The 22,138-nt window shown below is 38.6% G+C and overlaps 1 protein-coding gene across 2 annotated transcripts in view; it reads left to right on the top strand.

Moving 5' to 3' along the window:
* The window catches only part of LOC121458970 (zinc finger protein 120-like), a 37,169-nt gene that overhangs the window by 4,014 nt on the left and 11,017 nt on the right, over positions 1-22,138 (top strand). The gene's annotated exons all lie outside the window — the stretch shown is intronic.

The raw sequence follows: 22,138 nt of genomic DNA, 5'->3' as shown, positions 1-22,138 counted from the left end.
GTTGGTAATACCAGTTAGGATAAAAAGTAATTTATGTACAACACCTTGGGCTTACTAAGATAGGATAGATGATCAAACATTTTCTCTAAATTTACCAAATGCAAATGGATTGGACATTGTTAGTATAATTCTTCCCTGTATATATTATATATAGTTATTGTATTTAGTGTATATAGCTTTACTGTGATAGTTAAACCTTCACTTTTTAATTAGACAAATAGGGAAATGTGTGATATTTTGATTATATTCTGATAATAAAGCTTGCTTAGCATTACAGCAGAGCTAATCACTACCTGACCAAAATTTACCATAGAGGTTTGGAGGACTCTGGACAGATAGGAGTTAGGATTCCTAAGCAGGCCTAAGAGAATATTAGCACTTTACTAACATGGAGAAACTGAAGAGGTGGTAGTCACAATTTGCTGGTTAACTGCTTCTCTGATCTTTCAGTTTCTTACCCTGCTCTCTGACTCCTGATTTCTTATTGTTAAATGTCAATTAGATTAATGCTTCAGCATGGATAGAACTTTCTAAGCCCTTTGGAAATAAAGCCCATATACCTGAGATAGAGCCACAAGATTTGTCATTTGCCCTGCTAAGTTTTCATCTTTCCTTGACCCAATCTTACCTCAGTTTCCCTCATTCCTCTCTTTCATTTGTCTTTTATTTATTCTTCTTTCATCTTGACTGCAGTGTTTCCTCCCACCATTGCTCTCTGTCCCAACCTTCCCCCAAATCTCTCTTCTTTGTTTAACTTTAGAGAAGAGCAGGTCTCTCATACATATCAACTGAATGTGGTGTCTTAATTAGGGTTTCTGTTGTGATGAAACATGATGACCAAAATGCAAGATTGGGAGAAAAGAGATAATTTGGCTTATACTGCCATATTGTTGTTCACTATTAAAGGATGTCATGGTAGGAACTTAAAGTGGGCAGGACCCTGAATAGATTTTTGTATGTTGAACCATCCTTGCATCTGTGAGATGAAGGATGACTTCATCATGGTAGACGATTTTTTTCATGTGTCCTTGGATTTGATTTGCTAGTATTTTATTGAGTATTTTTGCATGTATGTTCATCAGTGAGATGGGTCTGGAATTCTCCTTGTTTGAATCTTTGTGTGGTTTGGTATTAGGGTAACTGTAGCTTCATAAAAAGAGTTTGGCAATCTTACTTCTGTTTCTATTATGTGGAACCCTTTGAGGAGTATAGTTATTACTTCTTGGTTCTGACAGAATTTTGAACTGAAACTGTCTTTCCATGGGCTTTTTTTGGTTGGAAGGCTTTTGATGACTTCTTCTCTTTCCTTGCAGGTTATAAGCTGATTTGAATTGTTCATCTGGTCTTGATTTAATTTTGGAATTTTATTGACTTCAGCCCTCAATTTGATTATTTTCTATTTTCTACTCCTCCTGGCTGAGTCTGCTTCTTTTTGTTCTAGAACTTTCAGGTGTGCTGGTAAGTCACTGGTGTGAGTTTTCTCCACTTTCTTTATGTAGGCACTTAGTGCTCTGAACTTTCATCTTAGCACTGCTTTCATAGTGTCCCATAGATTTGGGTATTCTGTCCCATCATTTTTGTTGAATTCTACAAAGTATTTAATTTCTTTCTTTATTTCTTCCTTGACCTAGGGGTGGTTTAATAGAACACTGTTCAATTTCCATGAGTATTTAGGCTTTCTGTGATTAGTGTTGTTAAATCCTAACTTTAAAACATGGTGATCTGATAAGACACAGGGTTATTCCATTTTTTTGTGTGTCGAGGTTTGCTTTGTTAACATGTTTGTGGTCCATGTTAGAAACATTATGTGAGGTACTGAGAAGAAATATATTCTTTTGTGTTTGGGTGGAATGTTCTGTAGATGTCTGTTGAGTCCATTTATGTCAAGACATCTGTTAGCTGTCTCATTTCTCTGTTAAGTTTCTGTTTGGATGACCTGCCCACTGGGGAGAGTGGAGTGTTGAAGTCTCCTACTATTCTTGTAAAGCAATTTAAGCTATAGTGATGCTTCTTTTACATGTGTGGGTGTTCTTCTATTTGGGGCATAGATGTTCAGGATTGAGTCTTCATCTTGATGGATTGTTCCTGTTATGGTTATCAAGTGTCCTTCTTCATCTATTCTGATTGTCTTTACTTTGAAGTCTGTTTTGTTCACTATTAGGATACCTATACATGTGTGCTGCTTAGGTCCATTTGATTGGAAAATCTTTTTCCAACACTTTACTCTTTGGCAATGTTTGTCTTTGAGGTTTAGGTGTGTTTCTTTTATAAAGCAAAAGGATGGATCCTGCTTTTGTATCCATTTTCTTAGTCTGTGCCTTTTTATAGGTTAATTGAGTCTATTGATATTAAGAGATGTAAATAACGAGTGATTGCTAGTTCGTGTTATTTTTCATTGGTAGACAGCTATTTTTAAGATGACCTGTACCACAGCTTGTGAGACTTTGTCATAAGCCCAATTTCTACTAAAATGGTGAGTTCATTCTACCTGTCTTGTTCATTTAGTAATGCAGCTGTATATTTTATTCACCAGCCCATGGAGGAAGATGTGCTGGCTAACAGCAGTACTCATAAAGACATTCTTCCTGAATCCATTATTTTCTATGTATTCAAATTTCCATGAACCCTACTCTCTCTAATATTTTTCATTTGCCTGGAATTTGCTCTGAATTTCAGGAATAAACTTGTAAAGCCATGGAGCCATCGCCCAGACTTCTGTTGGGGGAAAGATCTCGGTTAAGATCTGGTTCCTGCTTTTTTCTCATGATTGTCTGAATTCCCTGTGACAACCAGGTAAACTGTATCTTCAGTTCATCTGACCTCAGCATGAAATCACACAACAAACATTTCCTTTTGTAATGTAAAAATTCTCTTTAGTTGTTAATATTCTGGGCTGCCTTCTACCTGTAGGACAGGAAATCACTACACCCACCTAGCACAGTTCACTGTACATGCTAGCTAGCCACGTTGTGTCCTGCAGGAAAAAGGCAAGATTCCTATGGCGTGCAGGATTGTGGCAGTGTCTGCTATTGGAGGCTCGGGCAAGTGTTATTGAAATGCCTATCTTGGCAGATCTAGAAAAGACTTTTGATGGGAGCAGAAAGGAATGGCCAGGAACCACTGTGCTGTCTATTTAAGAAAACTCTAGCCCTTTGGGAAGGTTCATCCCACTCAATCATCACTAGCCAATCAGGCCCTCCAATTGACCTGCCAGTCAGAAGTGGTGCCAGTGCTCTTCCTGCAACCCGCCTCCATGTTAGACTTTCCAGAGGAGCTGGCACCAGCCATTTTCTGTGCTGTTGTGCCTTTGCTGCTGCAGGGAGATGATGAACTGAGAGCTATGGCCAGCTGAGGACCCACAACATGGTGAGCGAGGGAATGCTGTCTCCAGATGTGGAGGAGCAGAGGGTGAGGTGTGGGAGACACTAAGGTGCATTCTCCCTGGATATGGGTGGGAACCTGCTGCCAGTTTTCCTGTGTTGTGAAGTTCCATGCAGTCCTTGCTAATTCATGGACCTGTGCGCAGGCTTCTGAATAACTCTGCTCTGTGGGCTTAATTTGCTTAGGGAGTTGGGAGCAGGGAGCTGTGTGTACAAATGTTTTTCTAGTCAATTTCTGCAGGCATGATACATTCGTGGAAACCAGTTGGCCAACTTGGAGAAGCCTAGTTTCTCCAGTATCTTCCTGACATTCAGTTGTTTTCATTTAACCTTCGCATATAGTCATTATTAATTATAATTTTTGGAGGTCATCAACAGCTTCTCATGGGTTTGTAGCACTCCACTACCGATGCTTAATACATAGGCTAACAAACGCAGCTAAGGGAGGACTGCATGTAAAACATTCAAAACCTAAGGATGTGTTACCCAGAGCTGTTAGAGATGGAATGCTCGTGTACACATTTTTCAACCAGAATGTTCAGATATTTGACTTCAAACCATTTCAAAGAAGCCATTTAAACTTCTTGGCCCTTCCCCATGTCAAAAAACAGGCCTCTAACAAGCTGTTCAAGTGTAACGGCGTAAATGAATGCAGACAGAGTGTAAAAATATATATATAGCTTTAATATAGAAATAGACTTACAGAACCACCGTTCCCGCGGAGACCAGGAAAGCAGAAGCCAGAAGCGACAAGCTCGGAGCTTGCTCGCCAAATTTATAGGCAGACATTAGCCCGAGGCGAACACGCCACTTAAGGGGCGGGACTTATCCCTACATCTCCCCTTTTTGTCTAAATAAGACAGAACTAAACCAAATACAACTACATACAATAACAACAAATAATAAATACAACAAACAATATTGAGAACAAAAGCTTTGCTAAACATTCTATCTCAAGAAGTCCAAATAATGTAAAGAGTAACTACAATTATATAATCTTCAACTCAGTCAAAGATCTGAAAAGGGAATAAACACTACTCAACAAACGAGATATATCCAAAATGTGCAACAATTGACAGAGACAACTGACTACCTGGGCAATCACCCAAAGTCTTGTTTGCAACGTTGAGTCAACCAATTTTGGCTAAGGCCTAACATAACTGACATACCATTATTAAAGGCAAGGAACTTTTCAAAACTATCTTACCCTGTCTTGGCAGGATATGACAGTCCTGTTTTATCCATTGATGCACACTCTGTATCTGTGTCAGTGGTTGAGGTATGGGCATTTCTTTGCCCAAAGGCCAGTTCTGCCAAATAGAAAGGCTCCAGGTGGAGTGTTTTTGGTGCTCAACATTCTCTCGGGAATAGAGCGGTGTTGCCAGGAGCAATTGTGTCTCACTATCACGAAACTCTGAGTTAGATTAAAGGCCATTTTCTACAGCTCTTTGAAGAGGTTGAAGATTATCTATCTATACTGAGTATAATCTCTATATATCTAAAGAACCTGATTAGTCTAATTATAAATGACAAACTTAGATGACAATTAGTCTATATAATTCTCAATATCTATCTAACTTAAAGACTAAGACAATAAACGACTGTGAAACAAATGAGGACAATGACCTCCAAATATAAACAATGTACAAATATACATTGCAGTAGGTAAATGTATATCAATACACAAATATTATATAAGCATCTTAATCAGAGGTAGAAATGTACACTGCAATATGGTAAATATATACAATATATATATCAATACAATATATGTCAATACATAAAAATGTTTTAAACAGAGGTAGAAACATGCATGCGTACAATAGTCAATATATACCAATATATTTGTCTATTATCCCATCATCCCTCTTTTTTTTTTTTTTTCAAAATGATCCCTGAGCTTATAAAATTCCTCCCCCAACCCTCAATCATATACTAATTATAATCAACCCCTAAATGATGTCCCTAAACCCAAGGGCAAACTTTACTGGGAGAGGGGACGTCGTTCTCTAGAATTACTTCCAGCTGTCATAGGGGCGACGTTCTTTCTGGGGGATCCTGTGAAAGTAAAATGATGGTTAAATTTCAAGATAATGTCTTTTAAAATTGCAAATAGTCTCTGAGTATTTTCGTGCAGGTCTGGCCAAAATGTTGTATAAGATGTGCACCATTTCAGCTAACCAAGTTGGAACTGTCTTGTGCAGCTGGTACCAAAAGCAGGTCTTGTAGTAGCGCTATCAGTATCATGACGTCATATCAACCAGGTGGAGTTGTTGTTATGGGGCCCCATCTTCTTCCTGGAAACTTCAAATGTCACTTCAGGAAAAACTCATTGTTCATTATGAAAAACTTAAACATTAATCATATAGACATATATATATATATATATATATTCAATGAAAGACATGATAGATATATTCAATGAAAAGTATGATAGATATGAAGAAAAGCAAAGATGTTTTTTAAACTCATATTTCTTTCTGTCCCATATCATGGCTCTTGACATGAGACAGAAACTCCAGAAACTCTGGGTTTTTCTCTTACTAACAGGCTTGGAATTGGAGAGGGACTGAGCCAGAGTCCAACTTCAAAACCAGCTTTATAAATTTAGAAATATGGTTTAATATTACTTACACAACCCATTCAGTTGTCTTGATATTTCCTATTGGGCAGGTATTTTTCCATCTGTCAGTATCCAAACATCCAGGGTCCCTTGAATTTCTCAAAGATGAGTGTTTTCCTGTGGAGATAAGAACAGAACCCTGCCCCCATTCTATATGTTTTTCTTACCACCTGTATGAATATCATCGTTGTGGATGAGTTGTCATTTCTCCTTTCCAAGAGGTTTCTCCTCTTCAAATCGAAACTTTATTAATTTTGATGGTATCCACAATTTTTCTTCTCCTGTGGAAACAAGAGCAAAACCCCTTCCCCAACGTAGCACATCTCCTGGCTTCCACTGAGAGGTCAGCACATCTTTGAAATAAATCGGTTGATTTAGTTCAGCAGACTTTTCCATTATCCAATGTCTTTCTGCTGCTGTCGTTCCTTTCTCATTAGCGTTAAGAAAATTCAAGGTTAATAAAGCATTATGTAATCTATTTCTGGGGGTATTTTCGGTCCCTTTCTGTTTGTTCAGCATATCCTTTATAGTACGATTTGATCTTTCTATAACTGCCTGACCTGTAGGATTATTTGGTATACCTGTAATGTGTTTTATATTATAATAATCAAAAAAGCGTTTCATTTTCTTAGATACATATGCTGGACCATTATCTGTCTTTATTTGCACAGGTATACCCATGATGGCCATAACTTCCAATAAATGTGTGATTACTGAATCAGCCTTTTCTGAGCTCAGGGCAGTAGCCCATTGAAAACCTGAATATGTGTCTATGGTGTGGTGTACATATTTTAATTTGCCAAATTCTGCAAAGTGGAACACATCCATCTGCCAGATTTCATTCCTTTGGGTGCCCTTTGGATTAGCCCCTGCAGGCAGTGGCGTTTGGTTATAGAAAGAGCAAGTAGGGCATTTCTTTACAATCTCCTTAGCTTGTTGCCATGTAATTGAAAACTCTTTCTTCAAACCTTTGCTATTAACATGATGTTTTTTATGAAATTCTGAGGCTTGTAGCACACTACCAATCAATAATTGATCAATTTCTGCATTACCTTGTGCTAGAGGACCTGGCAGACCCGTATGGGATCGGATGTGTGTTATGTACATAGGGCAAAGCCTGTTCCTGATCAAATCTTGAACCTGGAGGAACAATGAGGTTAGTTCAGTATCATCAGGTATAAATTCAGCAGTTTCAATATGTAAAATAACTCTTTCTGCGTATTGTGAATCTGTAACTATATTAATAGGTTCTTTAAAATCCCTTAGCACCATAAGAATGGCATATAATTCCGCCTTCTGGACAGAATTATACGGACTTTGTTCCACCTTGTCCAAGTCTTCTGATTTGTAACCTGCCTTCCCTGATTTATTGGCATCAGTATAGAATGTACGGGCTCCAGTTATTGGAGCATCACGGACGATTCGAGGAAGAATCCAAGAAGTTCTCTTTATGAAGTTAAGCCGCTTGCTTTTTGGATAGTTGTTATTAATGTCTCCCAAAAAATTAGCACAAGCTCTTTGCCATGGTTCGTTATCTTCCCATAATTTCTTTAGTTCATCAGCAGTGAAAGGCACTATAATTTCTGCTGGGTCTATGCCTGCTAGTTGACGAAGTCTCAGCTTGCCTTTTATAATTAACTCAGAGACTTTTTCCACATAAGTTTTCAGTTTCTTACTTGGTTTATGTGGTAAAAAGATCCATTCCAAAATAATATCATCTCTCTGCATTAAAATTCCTGTAGGAGAAATTTTTGATGGTAATATGACGAGAATACAATCAAGCTCTGGATTCACCCTGTCCACATGTGCCTGTTGTAATTTTTCCTCAATCATTGTCAGTTCCTTTTCTGCTTCAGCTGTTAATTCTCTGGGACTGTTTAAATCTTTATCACCATCCAAGGTTTTGTTCAAATGAATTATTAAATCAGGTGTTATTCCAATAGCTGGTCGTAGACTGGAAATGTCTCCTAACAGTCTTTGAAAGTCATTAAGAGTCCGTAGGCGATCTCTCCTAATTTGTGCTTTTTGTGTCTTAATTTTTTGCAAACCTATTTTATAACCTAAATAATTAACAGAATCTCCCTTCTGAATCTTTTCAGGAGCTATTTGCAATCCCCATTTAGGTAAAAGTATCTTTATTTCTTCAAACAGTCTGTTCAAGGTATCCATGTTTGAATCGGATAACAAGATGTCGTCCATGTAATGGTATACTATAGATTTGGGAAATTTCTTGCGTATTATTTGCAATGGTTGGTTCACAAAATATTGGCACAGGGAGGGGCTATTTAACATACCCTGGGGGAGAACGGTCCAGTGGTACCTCCTCGAAGGTTGAGAATTGTTATAAGTAGGCACTGTGAAGGCAAATTTTTCTCTATCTTCTTTTTGCAAAGGTATAGTGAAAAAACAATCCTTTAAATCAATAACTATAAGAGGCCATCCTTTTGGTAATAAAGAGGGCAAAGGAATTCCAGATTGCAGAGGGCCCATAGGTTGAATAACCTTGTTGATGGCCCTGAGATCTGTCACCATTCTCCATTTACCTGATTTTTTCTTAACCACAAATACAGGAGAATTCCAAGGGCTGGTAGATTCTTCTATATGCCCAGCATCTAATTGTTCTTGTACCAGCTGTTCTAAAGCCTGTAACTTTTCCTCAGCTAAAGGCCATTGCTTTGTCCATATTGGTTTCTCAGTCAACCATTTTAGAGGCAAGGCTGTTGGTATCTCTGAAGGGACATCAATTGTTTGTTCTTGTACAGCCCGAATGGCCGGTTTTCTCCGTTTGTAATATCTTTTAATATTATTCTCAGAAATATAGGCTCTAGATTTAGCAGGAATGTTAATTTCGGTATTCCATTGTTGTAATAGGTCACGACCCCATAAATTCATTGCGATATTGGCTACATATGGCTTTAATTTTCCTATTTGTCCCTCTGGCCCTATACATTCAACCCATCTCGTGCTCTGCCCTACTCGAGATAGGGTTCCAATTCCCAGGAGCTGAACATTTACATTTTGAAGAGGCCAATACGGATGCCAAGATTCTGGGGTAATGATACTTACATCAGCACCTGTGTCCAGCAGGCCAGTAATAAAAATGCCATTTACACACACTCTCAGTTTAGGTCTTTGATCATTTATCGAAGTTTGCCAAAACACACGTAACTTATCTTTCTGATCATTATTGCTTGTAACAGTAGGCATGGGGCTTCCTAATTGTCCTGATGAGGCACGTTCTCTGCAGAAACTGGATATGACTGAACCATGTTTGCCATGGGGGCCTTTGAGGCCCCCCCTCTCACGTTTCCCGACTGTATCAGGTTGCCTTGTCTATCTCTTGTAGACCTGCATTCATTCGTCCAATGTCTGCCCTTTCCACATCTTCTACATAAACCTGAAGGCTGAGTCCTCCTATTTCTGTTATTTCTAGAAGATGCATTATTATTATTATTATTATTTCTGAAAGATGCATTATTATTATAATTATTATTATAATTATTATTATTTCTGAAAACCCGTTGTCTACAATTCCTTTTCATATGACCCATTTTGCCACAATTAAAACATTTGGTATTCTGGTGTCTCCTTTTACCATTGGAAATTGCTTCTTCTACCCATGCTTCAGTTCCATAATCAAATGTATCAACATTGAGTGTATGCAAGACCCATTCTTCCAACGGCGCTGATCTGAGCTTTAAAGGACCCAAAATCCTTTTGCATTCCACATTTGCATTTTCATAAGCCAAAGACTCAATCATTATACGTCTTGCTTCTGGGTCAGATATTCCTATTTGTACAGCCTTAGTTAATCTTTGTAAAAAGTCACTAAAGGGTTCTCTCTGACCCTGTTTAACTCTGACAAATGATTCCATTCTCTGTCCTGGGTCTTGTACCCTGTCCCAAGCCCTTAAGGCTGCTGTAGTACACATGGAGAGTGTGTTTTCATCCAAATTAGCTTGTTCCTGAGGATCGGAAAAGGGCCCTTCACCTAGAATTTGATCTAGGGAAATGTCAATTCCCTTCGCTTTTTCCTGCTGTTCTAAGAGTCTAGCCTCTTGCCTGAATAAGCATTTCCATTTCAATTGCGGTCCACTCTCGAGTACTGCAGAGCTCAGCTGGAGCCAGTCTGAGGGGGTTGCTCTGCTTGTCGTGGCCCAAGATCTTAGCATCTCTTTAACAAAAGAGGCTTGCATCCCAAAAGTCATGACAGCCTGTTTTATTTCCTTGAGATCATTCATACGCACAGGTTCCCATGTATCCTCCTTGATGACCCTAGGGTTTTTGGAACCAATCACCTTCTCTGTTGTTATTACTGGAAAGGCAGGTAGAGCTGTAGGTAGAGCTTTGTGGAAATTGTCCCGGAGAGACTTACCCACAGATGTAGTTAAAATTTTCCTTTCTACCCTTTGCTCTTCCTCATCAGAATTTAGAAATTCCTCAATCTTTTCAATTCTGTTCACCATTGCTTTCTGCAATGTCTGAATCTCCTGTCCAGAATTATGTTCCAAAGCCTTCATTGAGGATTCTAAAATATGAAGTTTGTCCGTTAGAGATAACATCTCATCTTTGGACATAATTTTTATGGCATAAACCGTGCCTTCTTGTATTGACAATCTTTCCGTCAATCTGTCATAAGCTTTAGACAAAATCCGATTGTCACATTCAGCAGTTTTGATTCTCTCAGTTAATGTTTCATTTCCTACAGAAAGGGACTGAATCTTATGGTCCAGATCAGCTGTTCCCTCTTCCATAGTAATGAATTTCTCCTTAACATCAGCCTGAAGAACTTCAACCTGATTCTTGAGAAGATTGTTATCAGCCTGGAGAACTTCAAACCGATTCTCGAAAAGATTGTTATCAGTCTGGAGAACTTCAACCTGATTCTTGAGAAGATTGTTATCAGCCTGGAGAACTTCAAACTGATTCTTGAGAAGATTGTTGTCATTCTCAATTGTTTTTAAGCGTTCAATCTCTACCTTAAGAATCCTGGATTCGTCTCGTAAAGACTTTATCATATTTCTATTATCAAACCATTTGGTGCCAATGAAAACTACGAATCCCAGAAGGATCCATATATGTGGGGTGATAGACACCTCTTGTAAAATCTCCCACATGGTACAATTAAAAAAATCATTAAATTCTTGAACAGTAATGTGTTCAGACATTTTATTTATAAAAGAAAATTTTTTTACCTGCAAAGATCGGTTCCTGCCAGTGGTGGTCTCTGTGTTTTTGGAGCCTGTCCTAGAACTAGCTCTTGTAGACCAGGCTGGCCTTGAACTCACAGAGATCCGCCTGTCTCTGCCTCCCAAGTGCTGGGATTGAAGGCGTGCACTACCAAGGCCTGGCAGGCCTCAAACTCACAGAGATCTGCCTGCCTCTGCTTCCCAAGTGCTGGGATTAAAGGCGTGCTCTACCACTGCCTGGCCGGCCTCAAACTTGTGATCCTCCTGCCTCTGCCTCCTTCAGCAAATCCTACCGGTGTGGGCCACCACAACCGGCCAAGTCACTTTGTAACAGACCAAATCTGACGCTGTGGCAGCTTTTGTTGCAAAACCGCAATTACTTGAGCTTCTGCTAATTCAGGCAGTGGGGTTCCGCTGCAAAACTTAGCCAAGGCAGGCAGAATGGGCCTGTGTCGCCGAGTGTGTCTCGGACTCGGCACTGGGGCCGGAGTCACGAACTGAAAAACAGCACCGGGGAGGGTGCTGTGTTAGCTAGCGGGCTACCCGCTTGAGTCGAGGGCAAAATAGCCTGACGTTGGACGCCAAAATGTAACGGCGTAAATGAATGCAGACAGAGTGTAAAAATATATATATAGCTTTAATATAGAAATAGACTTACAGAACCACCGTTCCCGCGGAGACCAGGAAAGCAGAAGCCAGAAGCGACAAGCTCGGAGCTTGCTCGCCAAATTTATAGGCAGACATTAGCCCGAGGCGAACACGCCACTTAAGGGGCGGGACTTATCCCTACATTCAAGGAGGCATTAGAGGGTCACAACTAACCTTAAGGCCTGGTGTACCTTAAAGTTCCCCTTACTTTTTGAGAAAAGCATAGTGCTGTCAGATGGGCAAAATGACATCAGGTGACAAATATTTGAAAAGCAAAATACTGTTTTGGTAAGGACTGACCTGGTCAATGAAGGCTTTCATTTAGGACCTCAGGCAGGGAGAAAGAACATTCTTGGGAGCCTTCCCTAAGGGCCCAATGTACTGATAATAAAACAGAGCTCCTTATTTAAAACCAGGAATATGTTTGGAAGCTCTGGTAATGGTCTGTCGATAAGCCTTTTGTGGAGAAGTTTCTTCGGGTCCTTAGAAACCAACTCTTCCTAGCATATGGAGCTATGATTTTCAGTCCCAAAGCCAACTGTGCATGTAGGAAAGTTCTTGAGATACCCTGTGTTCCCCTTGTGTAGAATTGTTTGACTAGCCTCCTCCTAAATTTTTCCCATTGTGTAATAGTTTCTACTGACTTCATAAAATTCTTCCATTTCTTTCCATTTACTCCCTGGAAGTATACGAGATACAGGAAGCTTTTCTTCTCTCTTTTTTGTTTTGTTTTTGTGTTTTGGGACAGAGTTTCTCTGTAGGACTGACCTGACTATCCTAGACTGTCTTGACTAGTCTAGAACAATCTCTGTAGACCAGGCTTGCTTTAAAGAGATTACTTGGCTCTGCCTCCTGAGTCTTGGGATTAAAGGCCTGTGCCACCATTGTCTGGCAAGATGCTACCCTTCTTAAGAAGCTTACAAAGCATAGGACATATCTTCTCCAAGACCTCCTCACCATAGCTTCTATCCTTTTTACATTTTACTTGTCCTGTCTTTCTCATCCCCTGTGACCTTCACGTCAGAACCCTGTCAGTGAAGAATGCCCTGCTGTCTCAGGTCACCCGTGTACTTAAGAAATTATTCTGAGAATAACTTTGATGTGTAACTCTCCTGTCTGCCTAAATGTCTAGCCTGGCAAGTTGTCTGTTTTTATTTCAATTGTTCAAGTTTAACCTGAAGCCTGAACCTAAAGGACACTCAAGAATAATAGCATATATGGAATTCAAAATTTCTCTTAGTTTGTTCCTCTTTGAGCATTAGCCAGAGATGGATGCATGCCATCATTAAACAGATTTTCCTTTATTAATTCCCTAAGTGAGTGAAGTGGTTTCTCAATGGAAAGACATATCAGTTCTAGAACAGCTGCATTCCCATCTTGTTAGAAAAATTGTTTCTGAGACAACTTCTGTTATATTGACTTAGGTGGCCTTGGTCTGTTGCTGTCCAGGGCAATGAACTTGCTGTTCTCTATATTACACTTTCAAAATTCTTAAATAAAAAGACTGTTCCACCTCCCAGTTTTAAAATTATGCATTTGAGTCATGTAGTTGACTATGCCATACAGTCACAGGAAAAGGATTTGCATTCCATTCCTTCTGTCTTCAGACCACAATAGGAGACATAGATTATTGTGTACACTGCAGGGGACACAGCATAGGCAATCAGGTGTTGGTGCCACCATTATGAAAAAGGACTGGATTGTGGTAGGGGGAGTGATTTTGTAATTTCAAGTATGGTTTATTTTAATTAATGCCATGTTGATGTATAGAGAGCAGATGGTTAGTGGTGAACACTTTGGGAAGGTTATCATGAGCCAATGAACATTGAATTTGCAATTAGGAAACAATCCTATGAAGATATGAATAATCTTACTTGGCACAGTTATGTCAGTTCAGAGTTTTGGGAAACAGGCCACTTATTGTAACTCTACCTGTCAGATTATATATCTCAGCAGCCATCATATGCATAGGAGCAACATCAATCTATCTCTTATTAATGATGTCCTCTCTCTTAGGGAAGGGCCTACTCTTTTTCACAGTCAATATGGCAAAGTTTTTATTTAATCTTAAAAGTGTAATTTTTTTATCACTTTCAAAATTACTTATTGAAATCATTTTCAAATATTTAATTTCAGTGTATTGCTGCTGTTATCTCTATTTGTTTCTGTTCTCCAATGTTTCTAAGTCATTAATAGTTTCATTTCATTTCTCTCATGATGTTGACAGTTGATTTCTGTGTAGAGCAATGTCTCCTATAGTTTAGGCTTGCCTCATGCTACGCAACTGAGATTCATTTTGAACACCCAATCCTGCCTCTGATGCCCAGTGCTGGGAAAACAAACCTGCAACTTCTTCCAGGTTTGGCCTTGGCTAACAATGAGAGAGAAAAATAGAACAGTTATTGAGTGTCTGCTGATCTTTCTGGATTTTATTGGGGACTAAGAAGAAGAGGGGCCTGTGCAAGGTTTGAGCTCATTGACCAACTGTGAAGCTGTGGAGACACAGTGCAGAAGGGAGAGGATGGATGGAGGGCGAGAGCTTTCCTCCTTCAACAGTAGTTGAGATTACCTATGTGGAATCAGGCAGTCTGTAGGCCCATATTTCTGTATGGCACAAGAGCCATAAGCCTGGTCTGAGGTGGTCATGAACTCTGCAGACTCGCGACTCCATTCCAGTCTTGTTAGGGAATCTATGTTGGACCCACATGGCCTTCAACAACAGTCCATTGTAGATGTGGTATGATTATCCTGATTGACCATTGCTTGCCATGCACAAACCAGGGCAATCAAGAATCTGGGTAAGTTACAGACTTATCATTAAACCTAATTGCAATATTTATAGTAGCTCATCCAAAATAGAAGATCTGGGTAAAATGTTTTGGTCCTGCTGAACAGAACTGTTACTTTTCTGGATTAAGATGTTCATCTTTAGAGAAAATATATAGGACATCTTTAATGGGCTCTAATACAAATCCCTAGTCTTTTGAGCACATGGCCAAAAAGTCTGTTTCAACTTTTCAAAATGATTTTTGAGATGAAACCTGTATCATTTTCACATTCTCTTTGTTCCCTCCAAGCCCTAACATGAACCCAATTGTTTTCTAATTCCTGCTCTGTTTTTCTTTAACAACAGTTACAAAGTAAAAACAGTTACATAGCAACAGTATTTACGTTATGAATGTGACCTGTGTTTGTCTGCAGGATTTCCCATCTCTGAGGCAATGGGATGGCTGCACTGGAATGGGAGTGTCTAATGGAATGTGCACACAAAGGACCCTGTACTTTGGATGAGGAAGAGGATGTGCTCTAGGAGAGTGGAATAATGTGTGCTAAATACAAAGAGAACTAGGGACTGTCTGCTGGGCTGGTAGGGTAGAACTGAAAAAACTGTGCTTTCTGAGTCATTTACTCTCTAGTCATCTTGTAGAGGAACTGCTAATATCCTGAGGTCCAGCTAGGTGACCATAGTCAATTAGGGATTCTGGGAAGGGTTAGCATTCAGGAGTAGTAGTGGCAGGTTAGTGGGTTTTTTCCACGTTTCTCTTCTGCCTCTGTTGTAGGAAGACAACAAGCTATACCATGTGGAATGGAAGGTGTTCAGAGCAGGTCTGTTGAACTGTCATTTCTGCTGTGACTTGGATGGATCATGAGACAGACTGTGGTTATGTTGGTTCATGTGGTTCATGCTGGCAGGGGCCCTTGTTCTCTGAGCCTCCTTTTGTAGAGATTTACAGGGTAAAGGGAGACTCTGGAGCCCTGGAAATGAAGAATATGATGCAGGTTGTATCACTCTCCAGAGTATCCACATGGGCACTGTTTTGTTGTGTGGTGGGAAGGGAGATTAGAAAACTGAATGTCTAGATACCAGAAGTTTTGAATATCTAATCCTAATTTCAGGTTTGTGTTATAAAGGTTTTTAATATTTTGGTACCTGGTAGGAAAATGATGATATTAAACTTCTTACAGCAATACATGTTTTGAAGGCTTTTAACATGATGTTGCTGCTTGCCATAATGATATAATACAGTGAAGCTTGGTTCCAGAAGACAAAAGGAATTTCTGATGTGCAGAGACTTCTCAGGTTTGCATCATGCTAGACAGGTAGGTAGGGCACAATCCACATCTCCTGCCATATTCCATGTAGCAGGAATCCATTTTAAATCATTTTATGTTTGTTTTGGGATTGGTCATCAGTGGGGCTGCCTTTCCCAGAAACCAGATGAAAGCATGATGGGCAGGAGAGCCATTGAAAGAAATCTCCTCCATTTGAAAGACAGCATCTGTATCATGAGGCTTCTTTTTTTGAAGACATCAGTAGCTTGTGGTGTCAGAAATAACAGTTTAAGGATCACTTTGAAAAAACTTTGTGAAAGTTGTGAAGTTTGTGATTATTTAATTTCTGTTCACTTATTATCAAAGGTAACTGGGTAACATTGGTCAAGTTCACATTTTTCCATACCTAAGTTTTCCTTGGTCTTTTGATTTAAACTTGACAATATTTCACTGCTTTTGTTTTTGTTGCTCTCCAACCCTATTATTCTATCACAAATTTTGTACAAGTTCTTGATTGATGAGCATTTGTGGAAAATAAAGGAGTCACATTATATAAATCTGTTTTTTTTCTGTAATGTATGACTGTAATTTAACTACATTATTCATTTTCTTTAAAATGGTATACCTTCACCAGTTTTATTCAGAAAGTCTCTTATGTGATTAGTTTCTTAAGTTTTGTTTTTTGGTATAGTTACTGTGGAGAGACTCAATTTTTTTTTTTTTATCTTAGATGCCTGCCTCTTTCCACTTACTGGCATTTCTGTGTGTTCCAGTTGTTGCTATCTTTATATTTGAGTCTTTGCTACTAAAATGTTGGTATGATCAATACATAATCCCCTTGAACGTTCTTTGTGTTTCCACTGTGGATGTAGCTTTGTATTCAGATTTCCTGTTGTAAATTGTTGGACAAAGTTACTGGATTCCATTCATTTAATTGTGGAAATTTACCAGACACAAAATCTTAATTTTGATACATCATTTTCTTATGGATCATTTCTTTATTTCTTTATGATTTGTTTTTCTTGTTTTTATTAATCTTAGATAGACTTGTGTCTTGGCAAGTGGCTCAGCACATATTCTTTCTGTGGATGACCTGAGTGCAGATAGTTAATTCAAGCTGGAAGGTTAATAAATCTCTGCTATTCCCAATCCAGCAGATCTGACAACCTGCTTTTCTGTATGTCACCTGTATACATATGTAAGACATTGTCTCTCATACACAAACATACAAAAGAAATAGCAGTAACCTTGTTTTCAAAAGGGCTTGGGACTTATAAATTTGGAGCAAAGGAAGTTGCTTTACATGTACCCTGATTCTTCAAAAATCTGTTCTTTTGAAATTTCTTTTAAAAAAAAGTTTTCATTTCCTCACTGTGATGCAGACTTAGATTCAATCACCAATAGTAGGTAACAAAATGTTATCTAAGTTATCCTAAGACACATTATTTTTTATTATAATAGAATGAGATGTTTTAGTAATCAAAACTATTTTCTACAAAGTAAAAACATCAGAAGTCTTCAAGTGAATCCTGTGATATTTTTAGAACAGCCCTTCTCACCCAAGCCATTTTCTATTATTAGTAAAGGAGACAACTGGAGTCTACAGGATGCCAGTGATTTCTAGGAGTTTGACTTTGATGAGTATCTTGTAGTTCTTGTTTAATGGACCATAATTTATATTTGTAGATCTGTGTTTGTGTCTTTTTCTATAATGGTGCCATCTATATTTTTGATTTTTTTGAACTGTAAGCTTATTAGATCATTCATTTTCTTGAAAATTATAGACCTTCACCAATTTGTATTCCGAATATTGGTTATGCTATTTGATCCTTAATTGTTAATTTATAACAGTTTCTTGGATAAATAGTTTTAGTTTTCTCTTGTTGATCTTAGATGCTTGCCCCTTTCCATTTCCTGGCATGTCTGTGCTTTCTAGTTGTTGCTATCTTTATGTTTGAGTCTTTGCTGTTTAGCTCATTGACTAGACTAATACATTGTCTTTGATTCTCTAAAACCTTCTCATATATTATTGTGTCTGTGTGCTTATTAGCCTCAGCTGTCAGCATGACAAAGCCAAGGTTCATCTGAGGGCACAACAATTAACCGTGTGCTCAGATCAGAATGTCTGGTTTCTGTCTGAAAGACATTGTGTTGATTGACGATTGATGTTGGAAGATCTTCCCCTGAGTTGGCAGTGTCTCTAAGCAAGTGCGCCTGGGCTGATGAAGAGAGCTAGCTGAGCAGAAGATAGTGACAAGGCAAAAGAGAAAATTAGGCAACAATGGTTCTGCATGTTTTGCCTTCAGTGATTAACTTGAGTTTTGATACTAAACACCCACAGTGGTGGACTCTGACTTAGGCATAACAACCAAATAAACCCGTTCATTTCCAGAGTTCCTTTTGGTTAGGTAATTTAATCACAGCAACAGAGATGAATGTAGCAACCAAAAAATAGTACCTCAAAAGGGATTTTGTTGCTGCAGTGGACTTGGAAATATGGACTTTGGAAGAATTTTGAAGATATCAAAACTTTAGATAGAAAAAATCCAAAAGTCACGGAAAGCTCTACACAGTGCATAACTGACTGCTCTTGTAGGACCTCAAAGCCTGGAATGTTAACTATACTGGCAGGCAGTGGAGGTCAAGGTCATAGGATTTTAGTGGGCAAAAAGGAGGTGATTTGTCCTGTCGGTCCTGAGAGGTCTGTGTCTCAGGGATTTCAGGTTAAGTCAATGGCTACTGCGGCACAGTGTGACTTCCAGTTCCTGGCAGATTGATGGACTCACACACAGAGGCATTCAGGCTAATTTGTGTTTCTCTCTATAATCCCTTAGTAGTCAAGGAAGCTTGGAAGCTTTACAGAGCAACTGGTCTGAGACAATGAACTTGTATTCCCTGTATAGCTTACAATCTTCATGGCATCCAGGGAATGACAACTGTATTGAGCCTAGAAATTGCAAATAACTTCTGATTCTGATAAATATATAAAAATTCTGATTGCTCTCAATAAGCTTTCATAGCCTCATCTAGCTCTGGTCCCTCCTGCCCAAGCCTGGCCTCATTCCTTGTGGCTCTATTAGGTGATATTCATCTGGTAAGTAACTATAGGTGCTTGAAGAATTTATAAAACATTTCCTACAGATCATTTTTGTGATCCTTTGGCCACAAATCTTTCTTAATATTTCCATGTGCCAAGAAGGTTGTTAAGGCAGAATTAAAAAGTAATAGTCTGATTTCTTAGAAAAAAATATTATTTCTGTTGAATAGTTATTGCTGCTGACTGCTTTAGGTCTACAGTGAAAAAGAAACACATAGAAAGGAATGAAAAAAAAAACAAAAGCATTAGGTAATTTCAGATGACAGTGCCGTGGTGATAAAGGGATTTACATGGATTTTACACCATTAAAGGGAAGACCCTTGCTCTGCATTGAAAGCCAAGCAATGTACCTTACAGTGTAGAATGTATCCAGCTAATCTCTTAATTTATGGAAGGCATATGCAACAAAATTCCTTATCTCAGGGCAACATCATACAGAACCTGTCATCAATTTTGTTCAAGCTTGGTAGAATACCCCATATGGTCTGTCCAGCAGAATTAAATTAGGGTTCCCTGGGAAAGGACACTGAGACTGAGGAAAATTTAGATCAAGAGAAATGAAGACACAATCATAGGTTAGACCACTGAAGTCCATAGGACTGAAGACCAGTACCAGACAGCTCCAAGTTTATTTCTTGGACAGCATATATACTGTTTTCAAGTAATATTCAGTCTCTGAATCTCTTAAGTATCTCCCTACAGTTGTCATCAATTGAGAAACAAAATCTTGAAACAATTCATCAGGTTTCTGCTTTATCTTAGACAATTCTTGTGTTTTCTTTCCAGTGCCAGGTAATTTATACAAGGCCTTTTTTTGATGGAATATTAAGTTGAGCATATACTGCCACATCAAATTTCAACTGATTGTCTAAATCTTTATAATCATCTTCTCCTGCTTGCATGTCAAACTTAACAGGCATTGTTAATTTTTTTGGTTTATTAACTTTATTTTATGTGCATTGGTGTGAAGGTATCTGATCCCCTGCAATTGGATCTTCATACAGTTTTGAGCTGCCCCTTGGGTGCTGGAAATTGAACTTGGGTCCTCTGGAAGAGCTCCCAACCACTGAGCCCTCTCCATCCCCAGACAGGCATGTTTTGTGTTTTGTTAATATTAGTTCTAAGTTGACATACTCATGGAATTATGATTCCACAATACATAATCTTCTCCAGACAAACAAGCTCTAGCCATTTTTTTTCCAATCCACAGGAGGCAAAGCTTCAACTGCTAATTGTCTACAAAATTGTTTGAATAAATAGAGTTTTTGGCCTATATTGAGAACCAGCATTTTTTAATTCTTTAAGTTGTATAAAAGGTAAAGTTGTGTGAACTCTCAGAACACTTCCTTGAACATCCTGATGTTCTATAACAGAAATAAATTATATCCTTGAATGACTTTTTCTTGGATCCTCTCTTAATACTTCCACCTAATGGGCTAATACTCAAAGTCTCTTAAAAATTTGCAGGCTTTGGACCATAGAGATTATAAGAAATTTTCTTTCTTTTATAGATAATCCACAGGAGAATCTAAATCTGTCCCTTCTCTGGTGGAAGGCGAGGGAGTGCTCTTTCTTGAGCACTCCATGAACTCCTTTTTGAAATCCTTCTTGAGTTTTTTTTTTTTGCCAGGAAGAAATTTAGACTGCTTCCAGTTTTTTATTTAAAGAGTCCATCAGATTCCTCAGCCCCTTAGTCTCTGACTGTTTTTCAACTGTCTTAGATCATTTACATGACTGTTCTTCAACATTCATAGATAATAAAGGAAATCTGAATCAGGACACTTAGAAGTCCTTTTTTTGATTTCACCTCATTATCAGGAACCTCTCTTTTAAATTTTACCTCATCATCAGTATCTGATGTGACATCATCAGTTGACTTTTCAAAGCGTTTGCATTAAACAGTTCCTTCACTGAAACAGAAACTTAGTTTTACTTTTAATTCACTTTGGATGCAATTTCTGACTTTAAGGACAAAGATCTAAGCTGTCATGAATAAGTGTTGAGAGGCTGAAAATACCTACTGAATTGTTCTCTGGACCATGTACATTATAATATTGCTGTATTTTAACTCCAATATACCCCCTCATATTTGCATTGAAAATTCCCTGCTCAGAAATCCAAGGACAAATTCTTTCATTAAATTTCAAAAATATATAAAGTTGCTGATGCCCTACCTTAGCACCTATGGGTTTTACAATATACCTAAATCAATGTACAAGCAGCTGTTTGCTGTTTTTCATCCCATAATTACTTTTTACATTTATATAAATGTTACTTCTTATTCAAGTTACTTCATTCCTTATTTTACACTTACACAGCAGTTAATAATTTTACACTTGTACAGCAGTTTTCATGCTGCATAGCTAACCTCTTTTGTCTTCTATATACACTCCTCTGTTTACTTTCCTTTGTGTTTACAGCAATGGCTCCCCGAGAAAACTCACTGCAGATCTCCCTTTAACTGACTACTGAGTACAATTCTTCATCCTGCGGTGTCCTTCTGTTGTTCCTCCCACCCCCTTGCACATCCCAGCATTTGATGCCAACTCTTGAAGCCCACTCATTGGAATTTTCCTGGCGCTTCCCTGTGAGTGGATTCTGAGACTGAAAAAAATTTAGATTAAGAGAAATGAATACAGAAACATAGGATAGACTGAGAGGACTGGAGACCAATACCAAACAGCCCCAGCCCTGAGTTTATTTCTCAGCCAGTATATATACTGGATACAGTCAATAGGCAGAACAAAGAACAGTTAAGTCAGGTAACCATTTTTTTTGCACTACCCTTGGAATACAGTTCAAAGAGGTGCATTATCTTATTCAGCTAAGCAGCTTCTAATGTCTAAGGATTACTCGCTATTGCTGGTCTACACCAGCCCAAATCTTAACTTAAAAAGTGTGCTCTTTGAACTGGGCAAAATGTTCTTTCTATGGGCTAACACAGACATTACTCAGCGCTCTCAAGGTTACTGGAAAAAGCAGAGCAGGCAAGCTTGAACACATATGACTTCTTTAAGACAGAAAGGACTCTAAATAGAAACTGAGTTATACGTGGACTCCCACATTGGTCTCAGGATTTCATAGAGCTAAGAACTAGTGGCGGGCTGCTCTGCTTCTCTGATCTTTTAGCTTTCACCCTAGTATCTGA

This window comes from Microtus oregoni, unplaced genomic scaffold, assembly GCF_018167655.1.
Source record: "Microtus oregoni isolate MIOR12 unplaced genomic scaffold, Mior012 000018F_ref0000195, whole genome shotgun sequence".
NCBI lineage: Eukaryota > Metazoa > Chordata > Mammalia > Rodentia > Cricetidae > Microtus > Microtus oregoni.
Note: the sequence above shows the minus strand (reverse complement) of the source record. Positions and strands in the feature narration are given on the sequence as shown.